Genomic DNA, 17,523 nt, shown 5'->3' with positions numbered 1-17,523 from the left:
TTATGAAGGCGATTATCTCTACAGGGCCACGATGAATCATGACAGGATTAAAATATAACCTTGTTAATGCGCCAGCATAATGGAGAAGAAATCAGAACATAGAGAAACTCATCTGTGAGGTTCCATTAATTGCTTTTCTTCTTTTACACCACCTGTGTTATGATTATAAAAAAATCTTCGACGACAGCTAATAAAGCATGATATGTACTTCAGGTTACCTATTTTCGCCGACGATGTACACTGAAAGAAGTAAAAAGTCAAGAGGTCGTAGCAATGTTTGCAACATTCTTATATTATTTGGTATCCACAATATTAACCAACTCGAAAAGTGATAAGATTTTTATATCCCAGCATGTACCCATTAAATAAAAGTGGGAAGGACTTCAACACATAAGTAAACGGAAATGGTTAGAATTATAAATCGGACAAAATTTAGCGGGCTATATCGTTATGCATTTATTTTATTTCAGAGGAAGTCTAAACATATAACTTATAACAATCAATTCAAATAAAAGAGAAGTGAAAAGCAAAAAAATGATTTTTTCAGGAAACTATTTTTTTTTTCTCCTCGCAAACTCGGGCTGAATACATTCGCAAGTATTGCACCATCTTAACTGCGCGGGCTGCACGCATTCATAAACACCGGCACACTTGGTGCCTACTATAAATTTGCGCACCATTGAGTAGGTTTCGTCACATATAGGGAGCGTCCGAGGCCAGGCTCTGTGGGGCCTGGCGGAGATAGACGCTTCACACAGTAAGTAAAGCGAACAAGCAATAGACATAAAGAAAGAATACACATCTCAAGAAGGGGAGAAGAAATAGACAAGATGTGAAAGCATAAAAGGCTACCCAGTTCATGCTATGTGTTGACAAATGGCGAGCAGACTTTCCCATTTCCCATTTCCTCCATTTCATCTCAGTCACATTACAGGGAACGTAGCTGGGAAGCACTTAACAAGAGAAATTGCCCTCCACCCCTCACTCTTAGATTCCATGTAGCAGACCCATTCATTTCCTAAAAGAGATTTATTCCCCGAGAACAGAAGCCAATCTTCATCAATTCTATGTATCAATGTTTTGTTTACCAGATCATAATATTAAATGCATCTGAGATAAAAACCAAATATACTTGAATAATTAGCTCTTCATGTGATATAACATATTTGGCTTACTTGGCTGTTGACTTAGGCGAGGTTTGCAAGGTTTATTATTCCTATAAGGAGGTATTGCAAGGTTTATTATTCCTACAAGGTATCTTATTCCCTCATTTTATTGAATAATTATTTTGCTAATCCAATTCTTCTCTCGATTTCATTATTAAAATAATCATTTCCGCCCAAATGTTGCCCCAATACGTGAAATGTTTTGTCGCATCAGCAGTAGTCATGGGCACGCAGGAGGTCGGGGACCATGGTCATGCGCACGTGGTCGACACTTGGGTGGGGGAGGCTGGGGAGCCTCGCCGGCTACCTATCCCCTCCCCTTCCGGTGTAAATGGCAGGCCGGAAGTGCCCTGAGTCGCACCACCCCACCTCAAGGGATGATGAGTGTTGACCATTGGGTCAGAAAATCTGTATCTAAAGGCTAGCCATCCCTCAAACTGGGATGCAGCATTGGTCCCGTCTAGTGGCTCCACCTCTGATGGGATATCCGTCCGCTTGAGTCGCGTTACCATGCGTCGGCTGACGGGCTGGCCGTCAAGAATGGAACCACATGGACCGCGTACCACGGCTCCCCTACTGGTGGCCATAGTGACGAGAGTATTCGTATTCCTTAATACTGCCTTGTATCTTGTGAGGTTCCTGACCGGTAGTCTCAATTTGTATTGTATTGACTTTGTGCGTCTCCTCATAACAATACTTTTATTCAGAACCAACCACGACTTCCTGTTTATTCGACCCAACCTTCTTTATGCCGCGAAGAAAGTTTCATATTCTTCAGTACGTGTAACCTTCTATTTTATTTTTGAAAAAAATATACGGGAGTTAGACATTTTCTGATATCTCTCCGGCCCACCCAATCTCTCTTCCTACATAAGTATTTTCGTACTAACGTCAGCACCAAAGAAACTACACGTCAAGTTTCTTGATCAACGAGATGTTGAACAGATCAAATGCATTATTTGCATTAGTACTTTTTATCATTCTTTTTCATTGACTGAAATTTTATATAAAAGTTGTTTGTGACATTACACCTTTTGCGTAAGATAAACTGGTGTTATTCATTTCCTTATAATTTAATATGCTTTACAATATTCTTGACTAATTTTACCCACTAATTACAAAAAAGTTTACCGATCTCAGTATTTTTACATGCAATCGAACTTGTTCCCGTATTACTGGAATTGGAAACAAATGGGAAAAAACTTCACACATTTACAACATTTATCACACTGAGATAGAAAAAAAGGATGATAAATTTGAATACACTTCCGTAACTCGTGTCTTTCAAATTTTATAAGATAAAAAAACCTCTTACATGAAAATGGCTACTTTTTTCTCAACAACTATTTTCTTTCGAATTTTTAAAATGATATTTTTTTGGAGCAGTGGGCATTAAATCATTCGGTGATAAAGTTATTTTCTCAATAAAAACTAGATCCACTCCGTAATTACAAAATATGATGCATTGGGCGACTGAAAATCAAAAAGGGTTCAAACAGGAGCATCAACTTCCCGTCTCGAGCTTCAGGGGAAACATAAGTGTGGTCCGTAGTCCTAAAAGGGTGCACGCTCTCCATTTAGGGAGCCCTTGACATAACTAGCACTCCATTCCACTTCTAATGACCGCTCTTGGCGAGAGCAAGACGGCCGGCGCCTACCAAAACCCGCGCCCGTCACGCGAGGAGGATTCTCTTCCGCTCTCCCGCGAGTCCCTGGGGCTCCAGACAGTCAGAGCGTCATCAATTAGCTCAGCAAACGGGAAGATCTCTTGAACACCGGTACTCAATTAATCGGTCAAAAATAGTTGTTTCTCATCCGACCCCACTCTGCCAGACCGACCCATCCCTTGGGGTACTAAGCCTCAGAAGAAAAAGTTTTACATTCCTCCAGTCAGGGAAGGGAACGGGGGGTGGGAACCCGTCCTCAAAGCGGCTAACGACGTCGTAATTGCCGACACGTTTCCGAGCTTGATCTCGAGGGTGATGAAAACTCAGCACGGGAGAAGGGGAGGAGTGAGAGAGGGGAAAACGGCCCGTCCCTCGGGTGTCCGGTGGTGCCTTCTCCCTGAGAGCCAGCCGGAGCCATCGGGACGTTCTGCCCCCGTCTCGCGGGCAGCATGGGCATTATCCGTCAAGTCGTCAGACGGAGAATAAATTACAACGCGGACCGATAACCCCGTCCTTAAAACGCCTCTTTCTGTGGTTTCGATTCAACCGAACGAGGCGCAATCGCGGATATTTCTCTTCGGTCGGGAGTAAGGAGGTTATGGTGAGGGGAAAATGAAATTTGTACACTTGGATTGATAATCCAGAGAACACGATCTTTGGAAATGTGTGGAAATCGTAAAAGCGGAAAATCGCGAGCAGATTAAAATTTTGCTATAGAAAGTATTTAGAAGGAAAGACGAGTACACATGTGCCATCCTGACACGGACAGTCCTCTTGTCTCACACTCACCGAAGACACAAAAGCCCTTTGACACTAATGATTCAAATACTGACCGTTCACTGCCAATATTTTATCAAGCTACACTAGGATCATCAATCGCTACTCTTAATTTTTTTATGATAAAACTAGCCTTACCTTTTCCAATTCTAGAAATAACTTGCTCGATGGAATTTTAACGACTCCATTTCAAGGGATAATTTTAATGACTCGCCAGGTACAAATGTACGTCAATAGAATCGCTGATGTCTTATCGCTGATTTTATAGATTGGATATTCATTCTTTGCTGTCAGAAATACAAGTCGATAGGAGTCCAGGCATATACGTATATGCCCATTTTTCCTCGATAGTACTCGGCTCCTTTCCCTCATTCCTGATATTCTCTACAGCCTGCTGATACTCCTTCCTTGTCATTCCAGTTATACTCTACATTCAATTTCCTAACCCGCCGCCCCTGCGATATTCTGAGAGGCTGCCTTGAAAGAAGTTATTTATTTTCATTTATAAGAAACACTTCGCATTGGTTTTTCAGAAAATTATGTGGCTACCTCTATGTATCAGTGGCTTCGCGCGTATCCTGAGGTTCCTAAAGTGTAAAAATAACATATTTTAATGTTGCTTTAAAAATCTTCAATTTGCAATTATCATGAAAACAATCAAAAATAGATAAGCTTGAGTATGCTATTTCCACTTGAAAGCTGGAATCTTGAAAAGACCAAATGAGATAAACATGAAAGACTCGAATGGTTAAACGTTACTCTGACCCGGTAACCAGAGTAAATTATTTCTCTATTGGCGTTCAATTGTATGAATCCAACATGAGTAATGGTCTAAATAAATTCATTAGACTGAAACTAGTTCTGGTAAAATACTATTCTTTGGTTTCGGCAGTGAAAAGTGAAACTCTCGTGCCACTTGACCTGCATTCATGTTTTCTTTTTTATTAATAATTCTACCGATTAAGATGGACACAGGTTCGAGACTCACTTAACACGACGAAAGACGTAACCCTACACTACAATAAACTCTCCTTCAAATTCGCATAAATTCTTTATCTCTTCATTTCTTCCAATTTACATATCCTTAATCATTTAGAGGATGATTATTTTGGGTTCAGGAGAGGGAAAGGCAAGTGTGATGCCATAGCAGTAATGAGGTCAACAATAGAAAGGAGAATGCAAAGCTATCAGGATGTATTTCTTTGTTTCACTGATTTCAAGAAGGGCATTCGAAATCTATCCACAATCTGTACCTGTCTCAAATTGCACCGGTATCTGTTTCGAGACATGCTAATTTGTCCTTCCAAAATTCTATCTTAACCGGTAGAATGTCAATAATAATATGTTATTTCGTGATTCGATGAAGCATGAGTAGAAAGTTAAAATATTTCTTATCGTGGAAAAATAAATATGCACCTTTTCATTCAATTTAAATAAGTTTGTACATAATCGTTTTAATACTGCTGATCATGTTTAAATTAATCAATAAGTATGCCATTACAACCTGCATAATTTAAACCGGCATAACACGAGAAAATCCCACCAAGGACGAGTGGAAGGTAATGGCAAGACATCTGCTAAGAAAATACTCGTCTAGTGGCAGAAGTCCGTTTACATACATGTGTTGACATGTGAATTTAGTAATGGCTTAAGAACTTGTCAGTGTATCATTTTTCTTTCTGCGGTCGTGAAGCATGAAAAAATAAATCTTTCAGTCACTTCGAAATCTTTCTCTCATATTTGATTCACCGCTCGACTGGTACCTTTGTATTTATTGTATCAAAAGATTGTATCCCCGATGATATGATCGCTAGTGTACATGTATGAGTGGACAATACAATTCACCTATTATTATTGGGGAATCTACCAGTTAAGGTAGGTTTTAGATGGATACAATTCTCAAATAAATATTTTGTTACTCCTAACATAACTCAAACGAACATCCTACTCTGCATCTGGTCCCTCTTCATCTTTGAGTACTTTCTTCCTCCCTTCATCTTGTCCAACATCCCTATCCTGTTCCTTCCCTTTCCTCATTTGCCTAACATTCTCCCCTCTATTACAGTTTTCAGCATCCCATTGCCAGTCATTACCCCCTTTATCCACTTTTCCTGCCTCCATAGGATTGCTCCCAACAAACCCCTCTCTTCGCCCACCATACCAAGTACTTCCTCATTTGTTTTCTTCTCTGTCCATTTCACCTTCCCCATTCTTCTGCACACCTAAATTTCAAAATCCTCCAATCTACGACTATCCTCCTGCTTCAATGACCATGTTTCCGCGCCGTACATGACTACGCTACATATGAAAGTTTTGACGAGCATTTTCATAACATCCTTACTCAATGTCCCTGTCATCAATTCCCTCCTTGTGAAATTTTCTAACTACGGCAGTTTTTTTCCTTACGTCCCAACCATATTGACCATTTTGGTTCAAAAAACTTCCGAGATACGTAAACTGTTCCACCTGCTCCAATTTTTGCCCTCTTATTTTATTGTTAAGCTTAACCTTTCTCTTTCTGGAAAATCGCATAACCTTTGTTTTATTAATGTTGATTCTCATCCCATACCTGTCGCACTGAATTTCCAATTCACTCAGCAATGCTTGCAGCCCCTTGGCTGACTGACAAACTAAAGCTTGGTCATCAGCAAACCTAACTGATTTTACGAATTCTCCGCCCACTTTCATTCCTACCTCTAGTTCTTCCCATGCCTCTTTAATCATTTCTTCTGCATACAGGTTGAACAGCAACGGTGATAATGGGCAACCGTGCCTTACGCCTCTTCCTAACACTGCCCAGCCGGACTCCCCGTTCCCCACTCGCACCTGAGCAGTCTGAGACATGTACAGGTTGCGGATTAGCCTCCTTTCCCTCCAATCTATTCCTATTTTCTGCAATATACTTATTAGCTTTTCCCGATACACTCTATCATATGCCTTTCCGAAATTTCCGTAACAGGCAAATACATCCTGATTGTATTCTATATTCCTCTCGATTAGTGATCTCATTACTGCAATGGCATCACGCGTACCTCTCCCCTTCCTAAACCCAAACTGTTCATCCCCTGAGTAAACATTAGCCCTGATCTTCAACCTATTGTTGATGATCCTGAGAACCCCTTTAGCTGCGCAGGAAATCAAACTTACTGTTCTTTAGTCCCCACTTACCTTTTTCGGAATAGGAACTAACACTGATCTCACAAAGGCTTCCGGCCAGATTCCTCCCTCATAGTTACTACGAATCAGTCCACATGGACCCTTCCCCCCCATAATTTTCCAAACCATTTAGTGAATTCCGCGTGAATTTTGAAAACCCCCACAACCATATTTGCTTTCAAATCGTTCAATTCCTTTTTATCTCGCCATTGAGTAAACCAGAACCTATGCTATTATCATCTTCGTCATAGTCTCTCTCTGTCTAATCTTGCTGGTCTAATTTCTTTATCAAACAGTTCCTCTCTATATTCCATCTATCCCTCTTGGCTCTTTTCTGTGTAAACTGTTATCTTACCTGACTTATCTCTAACTGTCAGCACAAACCTTCCCGTCTTACTTCCCGATGATGTCTTAACTTTCATGAATAGCGCACCAATTTAACCCTTCCTCTGCAAACTCTCCATATCCTCGCACAGTGTCTTTTACCACGCTTCTTTTGCTCTATTTGTTACCTGTCTCAATTAATTATTTAACTCTTTGTACGCCCTTTTTCCTAACTCTGTATTTGCATTCTTCCATTTCTTTCTCTCATCTATATTTCAAATCATCTCGCCGGTGATTCATGTTTTCCATTTCCTTATTGCATTAACGGTTCCAATAGTTTCTTATGCGGATTTCAATATCCCTTTTTTGAGATATTCCCATTTTTCCTCGATTGTACTCAGCTCTTTACCCCCATCCAAAATTTTCTCTACAGCCTGCTGATACTCCTTCCTTGACAATCCATTTAATCCTTATAAATTCCATTTCCTAACCCACCGCCCCTGCCTTATCTTTTTGAAACGGAGGCTACACTTCATAACAACTAAATTATGGTCAGAGTCCGCATCCGCTCCCGGGAAGCTGTGAGAATTTATCACACTGTTCCTAAATCTGTGCCTAACCAGGATATAATCTAGCTGATACCTTTCTGAGTCACCTGGCATTTTCCATTTTTACCTACGCCTTTTGTTGTGTGTAAACCATGTATTAGTGATGACTTACCCCTGTCTCCTGCAGAACACAATTGCTTTCTCCCCGCGGTTATTCCTCGTACCTAAACCGTAGTCCCCCACCGCATCTCTTCCTTCGCCTACCGTCGCATTCAAATCCACCGTTACCATACGTCATTGTATTCTTTAGCTAGTTCGTTATCTGCCCCACCCTCCACTTTAATCCCTTCCAAATACAAGGTATAATAAAGCATAAACGTAAGGTAGAAGTAAGTTACATTGTCAATAGCTTATCTGGTCTAAACAAATTTCTTTCCTCGGTTTTTCTAGAAGTTTTTTACCTGCACTCATTCTCACATTTTCCCTCACTCGTTATATTACCATTATTTATCATATTATCACTATTAATTTAAATATATAAATATCCTGAGGATATACTTATATAGCACATGAATCGTTATAAAGGGACTTAAAACATCGCCGCCGTATGTTGTCAACCGATTAATGACAGTTTTTGGACTGCTTGAAGATTGTTATGGACCATGAAAATGTTTATACGCTCTCTCTCATCCTAAACTTTTGCTTACTCTACCATTATCTTATTGCTCTGCCTTCATGTTTTTATACTTTCCCTCCCACTTATGATATCAGAAATGACCATTCCATTCCTTCCTCTTTCCAGCTCCTCCATCACCCTCCCTTTTACGACAGCCTTCAACGTCGCACAACTTCCCAACATCAAAATCCACTTCATCTACCTCCTAATATCTTGGAAATTCGTAAAAATAACAGTAATAATCTGAATCTAATCAAATTTCATATAAGTTTGACTAAAATCTTAAAATTTCAACTTTTAAACATTTTTAAATGCTCTTGGAGACCAATAGATTAGTATCTTTTATTTATTTTAGTATATCCAATTCTTTACTTTTGGATAAAATTTCTTGCTGACATCCATCCTCTCACACTAAATATTTAACCTAAGCGCTGAAAACAATTTTCCTTGGATTGCTATGATGAATGTAGGCGGGTATTAACTCTTTCCTTGATTTTTTATCCCGCGAAAAAAGAGTTGTGTATTTATGGGGCTTGATGAGCCATTTAAGAAAATTGACATGACCGTAACAGAACGAATTATATAATGGACTTACAAGACGAGCATGACCAAATGTAATCAACTCAACTTGTACGCGCATGTCGCTCGCCGCGGAATGGGACATTTCCTGCCCCACGCTCTAACTTGGCATAATTCATATTTCTCATGCGAGTGTAAATAAAACAATGGTTATACGGTTTTCCAGAAAGAGAAAATCTAAGTTAAGCGTTGGAATAGAAGATCAAAAGATGGAGCAGGTAGAGCAGTTTACGTTTCGTAGCAGTTTACGTGACGTAGGGGGAGGAGAGGAGATTGGGGGATTGTCGGGAGAAATCCTAAGGACGCAGGAAAAATGGATGAAGGGCGCATTGATCGGCGGTGTGATGTCGAAGACTGTAATAGAAGGGAGAATGTTAAGAAAACGAGTAATGGGCAGGAATAGGATAGGGATGTTGGATGGGATGAAGGGAGGAAGGAAGTACACAGAGATGAAGAGGGACGTTTTGTAGAGTAGGATGTTGGGTTGTATTTTGTTGGGAGAAACAAATATTTATTTGGTAATTGTGTCCATGCAAAACCTACCTTAACCATTAGATTACTTATAACAATAATAAATGCACAAAATCCCGTAAGAACTAAAATTGATTTTACGATCAAGTTCGCCTCGAAGGAACGCTTTTATATCAACATACGGAATTAGGGAAGGGGTGTGTGATTCACGAGATGGACCTAATCTGTTAATTTTCGTCCGAGTGGAAGTTCCTATTTAAAGCATGTCGAACGTACATTTTACAATATTTCCCTTGATAATTGCTCCCGAAGAGCGCGCTCGTTTCATCATACGAATGCTTGGGAGACACTTCCAGGAAAATCGCATCGAAGCCCAAGGCAGGAAATCAGAGGGGTAAATATATTTCGTGCTAGCCACCGACGTCTAATATCAAGATGGCTCCGCAGAATGGGCCCTATGGCTGAGCGAAAAGGTTCTGGAAAGTGTATGTAGTGCTTCACTGACGCATGATGGGGAGGAGGGCGGGGGAAGGAAATCCACGCTGGCAGTGGCAGGAAAAATACAAGCAATCTTTCCCTCACTGAGAATGTTCCCCTCTCCTATTTCCTGTGCCCTCCCGGTGATCAACTCGCAACGAAGGAGGGATAATTTTTTTGACAGTTTTCAGAAGTCCATTCCTGTCTCGAGGGGGCTTGCCATCCAGTTTCCAGGGGCAAGGGGTGCAGGAAATCGATGGAATTCCGAGAGAAGAGTTCGGATACTTGAGAGCACGGGGCCGAAGGGCGGTTCGGGAGAGAGCATCACCGACAGCTGGAACAAGGGCGTGACTAATCGGACCAGTCCTTAAGTCGCCGTTAGGACTCACTTCTCTCTCTCCCCCGGATCCCCATTTGTCACGGGGCGCATTGTTGTACGCCTGACTTTTTTTTCCTCTGGGGACCGTGTTGAGCATATACTTATTACAAACAATTTAAGGACGCGAGGGGGACGGATAAACATAGGAAATTTCGAATTCTCACTCTGACGAAACGGAAATAGTGGACGGGTGGGCGGACTGTGAACGATGGGCCAGAAGTGGGGAAAGAGACGGGACCACGGAGGAGGAAGAATGGTGACGGGAAATGCGAGAGGGAAAGGGTTCCTTCCGTTGGCCCAGAATTAGAAACTTCAAATTCAAAAGATCTCGAGGGTCGCACCATTATACTATAGTTAAACCCGACACCAGTGAAGCATTAGAGTCGAATGATAATATGTTCGTGGCATGAGGTTTGGAGTAGTGCGCGCTCCGATGGAGGGCACTTCATTCGCCATTTAAACAATGGGATATCAACATGAAAATCACAATAGCCACGTCCGAAGGAGGTTCTTATGAGAGATATTACGCGAGCGCGTTGCAGCAAAAGATAACAGCGGTTGAGTCTTTCCCAGCTGCAAGAGATATGTAAACTCGCGTACGAACATTACAAGGAAGAACTCGAACCACACGGAATCGAAAAAACGCACACGTTTTGTGCTCGGAGTGATAAAGTCAAGAAGTTCAATTATCTATCATATGGACGATATCAGTTACTGATGTGCCATGATAAAACACTCCTCGAATCATAGCAATTGGTTCTCGATAAGCCACCCATAGGCAAGTGAGGTTTGTGGGGAATTTACGATAATAGAAACAATTCGTTCAGTCAGCCATCGAGACGTCGGCATCAGAATATCCAACATGATGCACAATGTCGTAATGTCTGTGAAAATTAACTTGCTCTGAGATAAAACCGAATCCTTGATTATCTATGGGTACCACCCTTAAATTACGTGAGGTAATTTTCAGTTTTTATTACCCCCACCCGCATTGAGAGGATCGTCAAGATATGAGCATTCCCCTCTTGTGTTATTATCTGCAATATCGTTAATTATTCGATGGGTACATTTTTCTTAAAAATAAAAAGGGTCATCTAGGTTCGACGAAATCATTCATCACTGTGATTACCAACTATTCACTTTAATTGCATGTTTTTACTGAAAATAGCACACTGCGATGAATGACGACTCGAACTTTTTTATTGATATAAAAATACATACAGTGAAATGAAACGATCATTTCGAAACTCTGATAGCAGAGTGATAAATGCTTAAATAATTCTTAAGCGACAGTTTCATTAGTAAGAATATGCACAATGTATCCTTTGGTGATCAAGGTGATTTGAATATTTTCTTCACATACAAGGACTGAAAAATATTATGATAAAACATACTCTAGATTGATCCAGAACCCCCTCCCCTAATTCCTTGCAAGGAAACGCAATGAAATAGCACACCTCTCAAATACCTGACATCATTATAAGGAAACATGTTAAGTAGAATAATTTTATAGAAACTTCTTACCCTCTTTAAGCATTAAAAGACCCCAATTTATTTCGGACCTTTAGGTCTTTAGGACCCACATTTTTCCATATTCGCATTTTAATCATGTAAAAATTTATCAATGAAAACTAAACGACGATTTAACACCGAACCCGTTCTTAAGGATTATTTTATTTGAAAATTTGGCCTACTGATGATAATCCATGTACAGGTAGGAATCCATTTTAATTGTGAATTTAGGACATTTGAACAGCTCCACGTCCTTTAATAGTGGTAGGAGTGGTATTCTCGAGTTAAAAATTAATTAAATGGCAGTTAAATATATGGCATAAGGAAGGATTTCATACGTATGCTACAGTTACTTAAATATTAGGGCTAAGGAGAGCTACATTTAAGTATGGAATATTATATCATTTTAGTATATCAGGTGCTTATTTTTCGAGAGTCAAGTGGCATGCAAAAATAATGCTGAGAAGGAGAATTCCTGCCGTTTATCATAATTAAATTTGATCTTTGATTGAACCTGACTACCAATTTTATAAGTCACTCGAATAGAATCAACTCGAGAAATAGGAAGATACTGAATCAGTGGTCCCATATAAATTAACTGGTCATTCGTGGAATTAGAGAAGGCATTCCATAAAGTTAAATATAAAAAGATGTTCGACATACTATAAACGCAACAATCCATCGCCTCTTAAAAAATCAGCAGGTAGCAACCATGCAAATGGAAAACGGAAGGAAAATAGACCTTGATAAACAATTAGGTTAGACAAGGATGCAACCTCTCGCCAGCACTAAGTAATCAATACCTAGAGGAGGCAACAAAAGGAGCACAAGATGTGGTCACAAAGATAAATGGCGAAGAAATTTACATGTTCCGGTTAGTGGATAGCATTAGAGTAGCTGCAGAAACGCGAGAGGACTGTAAGAAAATCTGAATGACATGGATCAAGTACTTCGGGATTTTATTTAGAGATTCAACAAGAAGAAAACTAAAATCCTTTTATGAGGAGGAGAGAAGCTGAATGCAGATATCATAATTCAGGGAGTGAAACTAGAGCAAGTGGAATCCTTCATCTACCTGGGCAGCAGTATTTGTAACTTGTCACGGACTCAGAAAGGAGAGGATATTATATGACAATCTTATCGATCGTATTTCAATATAACTAAAGTTAAAAAACTAAATAAAAACTTAGATGAACTTAGAACAGATGACCAGAGTGAGGACATCGACATCACCTCACCTCACCGAACATTAATGAGGCGTTAATATTCGGAAAAATAAGGTCGGCCTAAATGGCAAGAAAAGAGCGTATCAATCAAACAAAAAACTTTCTCAAAGATGATCTCAGGGTGAAAAAATGAGATCAGTGGCTGAAAGCAAATACACAGCGAAAGAGGCAGGTCATTCGATTGGGGCTCATGAAAGAACGGTGGAAGGAAAGAAAAGTCTAACAAGCATTTTGTAACCTGAGGTGAGAGCCCCTACGGAGATCCAACAATGGATTAGACTAATTACAAATTACGCGCTGCATTACTACCATATGGGATCACTTTCGACGTTGAGGAATTGTCAAAGTTCCACACGTCATTGACGTGGTGGACGGTGATGGGTAAAATCAAGGAGATATACTGTCGACGAAATAGATTCGACAAATCGCTTTCACCCCAACAAATCACGAATGCAATATAAAGAGATAGAGATTAATAACGAGTATAGAGAGCTATAAGGAATTAGAGAAGCAAAATGAAGCATAGGGAACACATATGATAAATAGAATGCATGTGGAAAAAATATGTAAAATACCAAATCTACTCTCGAGAGACTTCTGTTATGATTTCGTTGCTCATATTCGAACAAGCCCTGCCACTCGCTATTGCAGCTACTCACAGGGAATTGCCTGGATGTATGCAGTACTTAAGCATCGGGCCCAGCCTGCTCTCCAGCAAAGGCTCCGTGTGTGTCCATGCTTGAACACCCAACCACATGGACTGAGCTTTGAGGGTAAAGAATCCTTTGGAGTAACGCCCTGCACTTGAGAAAGTCTCCACACGTGGCGCCCAAGCGGGGATAGGAAGACCGCAGTCGAACTCGATTTGCACTTTGACTCCCACGAATAATAAATCGAGATTTTTAAACCGACGCGTGGGAAGCTGTTCCACAGGCCACTGCACACATCCGATCTCTGCCCTCTCGTCTTTTTTTTTAATCCTTATTCCAGTTCTCCGGTCGCGCCCAAAAGGGGGATAATGAGGAGGCAGGCCGTGTTGGCAGGTGGGTGGAGTCGGTGGTCAAAATATGAGCATCGACGCCCGTGGCCTTCGCATGGGACATGGTCGCGTGTACGAGGGGACTTGGGGCTAGTGGGGGTGGGAAGGGGGTGAGGATCTCGTGAGGTAAAACCCTCCTCCGCACACTAAATCCATCCCCCTCCTTTCTTCACTCCCACCGCTTCCATTCTCTTCTTCCTCCTCGTTCATCTCTCCGTCCCTCTCTCCTCCTTTCCATCCATCTTCCCTCGCGACCTTCCTCCTCCGAAGCGGTTACGCAACCTCGTCGTACCACCCACGCCGACTTTTCACGCCCCGAATATCCGAGGGACACGCTCTCTCCATTAACCCCTCGAATGGATGAATCCCACGCGGGAGGAGAAAAAATTGTTACCGATTTCCTTCGCGGGCAAAGGCGATTGCACAGTTGATGGGCGGTGAAAATGTTGAGATGATGTCCGATTTGGGAGGTTTATTGCCCGGCTGCGATGGTGGCAACGCTGAACAACCCCCTTACTTATGTTTAGTCAATTAAATAATTTGACTCGCCATCTAAGGCAGTGGTCGTTAACCTTTGGGACTTCGCGAGCACACAATTTTGGATAATGCGGACCATATGCAAGAAAATATTTTAAAGTTATAAAACAGTCACAACAATCTACCCTGAGGGTGGCTTGATAGGTGAGGGCAGCACTCATCTACTACTAAGTCCAACGGTGAGTGGAATTCATACATTAGGCCAGTTCTCTTTCCTGTGCCGCCTATGGTTTATCAGGAAGATCTGACATCCAAAAATCGCGGTTTGGATGACGCTGTTGGTGCCCAGAGGTGTCACCCGAAATCGAATTCAGCACAGCAGCCCAGCGCTCTACTACGCCCCGAAAACCGTTGCAGGCATCTGTAAAATATTTATCACAAAATCACCAATTATTTACTAAGGAAAGGTTATTACACCCCTAAATATTAAAAAAAAATTAAAGCTCATGTAACTGTAAAAAATATATTACCGCGATGTTTGTTTGATATTTAGTCATTGACCACCGGTTGGCAATCGCTGCTTTGAAGGAAGGGTGTTGGTGTGAGGCTCGCAGGCTTGATCCTGACCAACGGATCTGCCTAAAACGTCCCACAATAGGTGCTCGATGATACAGGGTCCGTACAATAAGTATCGTGACTGGTTCACTGTAGCCTCAACGGAGCGGTGGATTGGGGTCCGACCGGCCGGCTCGTAAAATCTAGCTAAACATGAAGCGTGAGATATTCTCATGTAAAGTGAGGTTGGCCATCGTCTTTCCTAGTGTCACCTGTAGCATCCCAGGAAAATCAGAAAAGGAGTAGTTTTTTCAGTGGTTCGAAGCTCCGAAGCTATCGTACGAAATGAGTTCTATTAGTCTCCAGATTCCGAACTGACATTCTCAGAAATAAATAGGAAGCTCAAAGGTATATTTGGCTCATTTTGCTATCAAAGCTAAATATTCTGTAATAGGCATGTACAGTAAGTGCCTTCCGGCGCCCCAGCATGGTCCAGCTGGAGCTTTAATAACGACATCCGGGGAGCACCATCCTTAAACTGTTTCTCCAGTGGCACTATTTGCAGTGGTGCAGTAATTAACTTATTTTTTCTCAAATGAAAGTAACAATTATTTCTCAAGAATACATGTATTTACGCTAAATTTATCTGCAGGTTCATGAAATAGGGTGTTTGTTGCACTAAACCATTTTTTTCCTCGAATATTTGAAATTTTTGTAATATTAGGCCTATTTTGAAAAAAATAAACATTCTGTGCAAGGAGGAAGCTTAATAGATAATAGATCGTAAAGTGGCGTTTATTAAAAAATGGGCACGAATAATTGAAATATATGTACAATAAGAAAGAGACTTTGGTCTAATGCGAATGAAAGGCTCATCGTCTCTCGATTTTCGTATCGGACAGCCATCAATTTTCCTTTTCTTAAAAAAAATATTTTAATGGGTATCTTTTTCCTAGGAATTAATTCACTTTGGCATTGAAAGGAATATACAACAGATTTTCAAACGAAATATTCCCAAAGAGATCGGTTTTTTCGGGAAAACGTATTACCTAAGATATTTGAAAATAACTCCATCATAAGCAGTACCTATTGATCCAAGGATTGGTTCGTAGGAGCGGTAAGAACTAAGTTGTTTGATCAACTAGAATATATTTCTGTATTTGAATTACATGATCACATTAATTTCTAAATGAAAGGTTTTTTTAATATCTTTTGGATGCCCCTCATTCCGCAATCCGGTATTGTCTAGTGGTTAGGATACCCGGCTCTCACCCGGGAGGCCCGGGTTCGATTCCCGGTACCGGAAATTTTTTTCTGCCTTTTTTTTTAGTTTCAATAATTTAAGTGTTGCATTTCATTTTAAAATTTTAAGTGAAGCCAGACATCGAATTGAAATGTCATTGAAAAATTGGATTGAAAAAGTAAATGAATTCAGTTTATAATGCCTATCTTTGACCAAATCTGATTTCATGTATGTCTAATATTTTGCTGCAAACAGGCTCCAAATCATAATATCTACATATAGCTATTGCGGTACCTACAGGTCCAGGCTTCACGACAAATGTTCAGCTGCGCAAACGGGCGTTACGTTGCTAGCTGTCTCATAAACATCTGAAAACGTCCTCAATATTGGAAGTTAACATCAACCCAGGTCTTATGATTGATACGGGTCATATGATTGGATAGTTCCGATTTGTTGGGTGAGGTGACCGAAAACCGAATGCGAGTAAACGCACCGATCAAACCGGCGATCCGGGCAAATCGTCACATTCTTGGCGTAGAATTTTCCAGGTAGAACAGTGTCCTGCTTTCCAATCCCTAGGTCCCACGTTTTAATAAAATCGAATATTGTAAGTTTCGTATTCCTGCTTTGGAGAACAATTTTTGCATTGTGATAATCGAATATAAAAGTGAAATTGGTGCATTTTTTATAATATCTAATTCTGTACATTTATTCATCTTATATCAGAATTTAATGGAGTTAGGATACATATTCGATTTATATTTTGAACAGTGATTGCCACACTGAATCGTAGCAATGAAGATTAATTTTAGCATAGCTGAGTGTAAACAGTCTCCCAGTCTGATATAACATATGGTATGCTCAACCATAAAATGACCCGTTAGGATTTAAAACACTCAATACAGCGGCTAGATGTACGAAAACCTACTCAATAGGGATTGATCTAGTCGGCCATGGGACTAATTAAAATTTTTTTAATATTGAAAAGAAATAGTACCTGTAGGAGAAACCCCACACTGTAGAAGGCAGGGTAGGCGGGATTGAGCCTGACGCAGGAACCAGATTTTTTAACTGATTCATCTACTTTTATCTAAAAGACTATTTCCTCTTGATGGCGTGCTTGGATATCTACTTTCTCGCTTGCAAGGTAGATACGCGAAAACGATAATACATTCACTGCATCGATTGAATTGATACGCACTAATAGGTGGATACAAGGCAGTCTATTAGAACTCTATTTTAAAAAATTCG

General features: G+C 40.6%; 1 non-coding gene across 1 annotated transcript; it reads left to right on the top strand.

Moving 5' to 3' along the window:
• The first annotated feature begins 16,263 nt into the window (after positions 1 to 16,263).
• Positions 16,264 to 16,335, top strand: TRNAE-CUC (transfer RNA glutamic acid (anticodon CUC)). Its single transcript has one exon. It is a non-coding gene; the product is annotated as a tRNA-Glu (tRNA).
• Positions 16,336 to 17,523: the final 1,188 nt, after the last annotated feature.

Source organism: Hetaerina americana, unplaced genomic scaffold (genome assembly GCF_022747635.1).
Source record: "Hetaerina americana unplaced genomic scaffold, ioHetAmer1.1.p SCAF_72, whole genome shotgun sequence".
Classification (NCBI taxonomy): Eukaryota; Metazoa; Arthropoda; class Insecta; order Odonata; family Calopterygidae; genus Hetaerina; species Hetaerina americana.
This window is presented reverse-complemented; position numbering and strand designations above follow the sequence as displayed.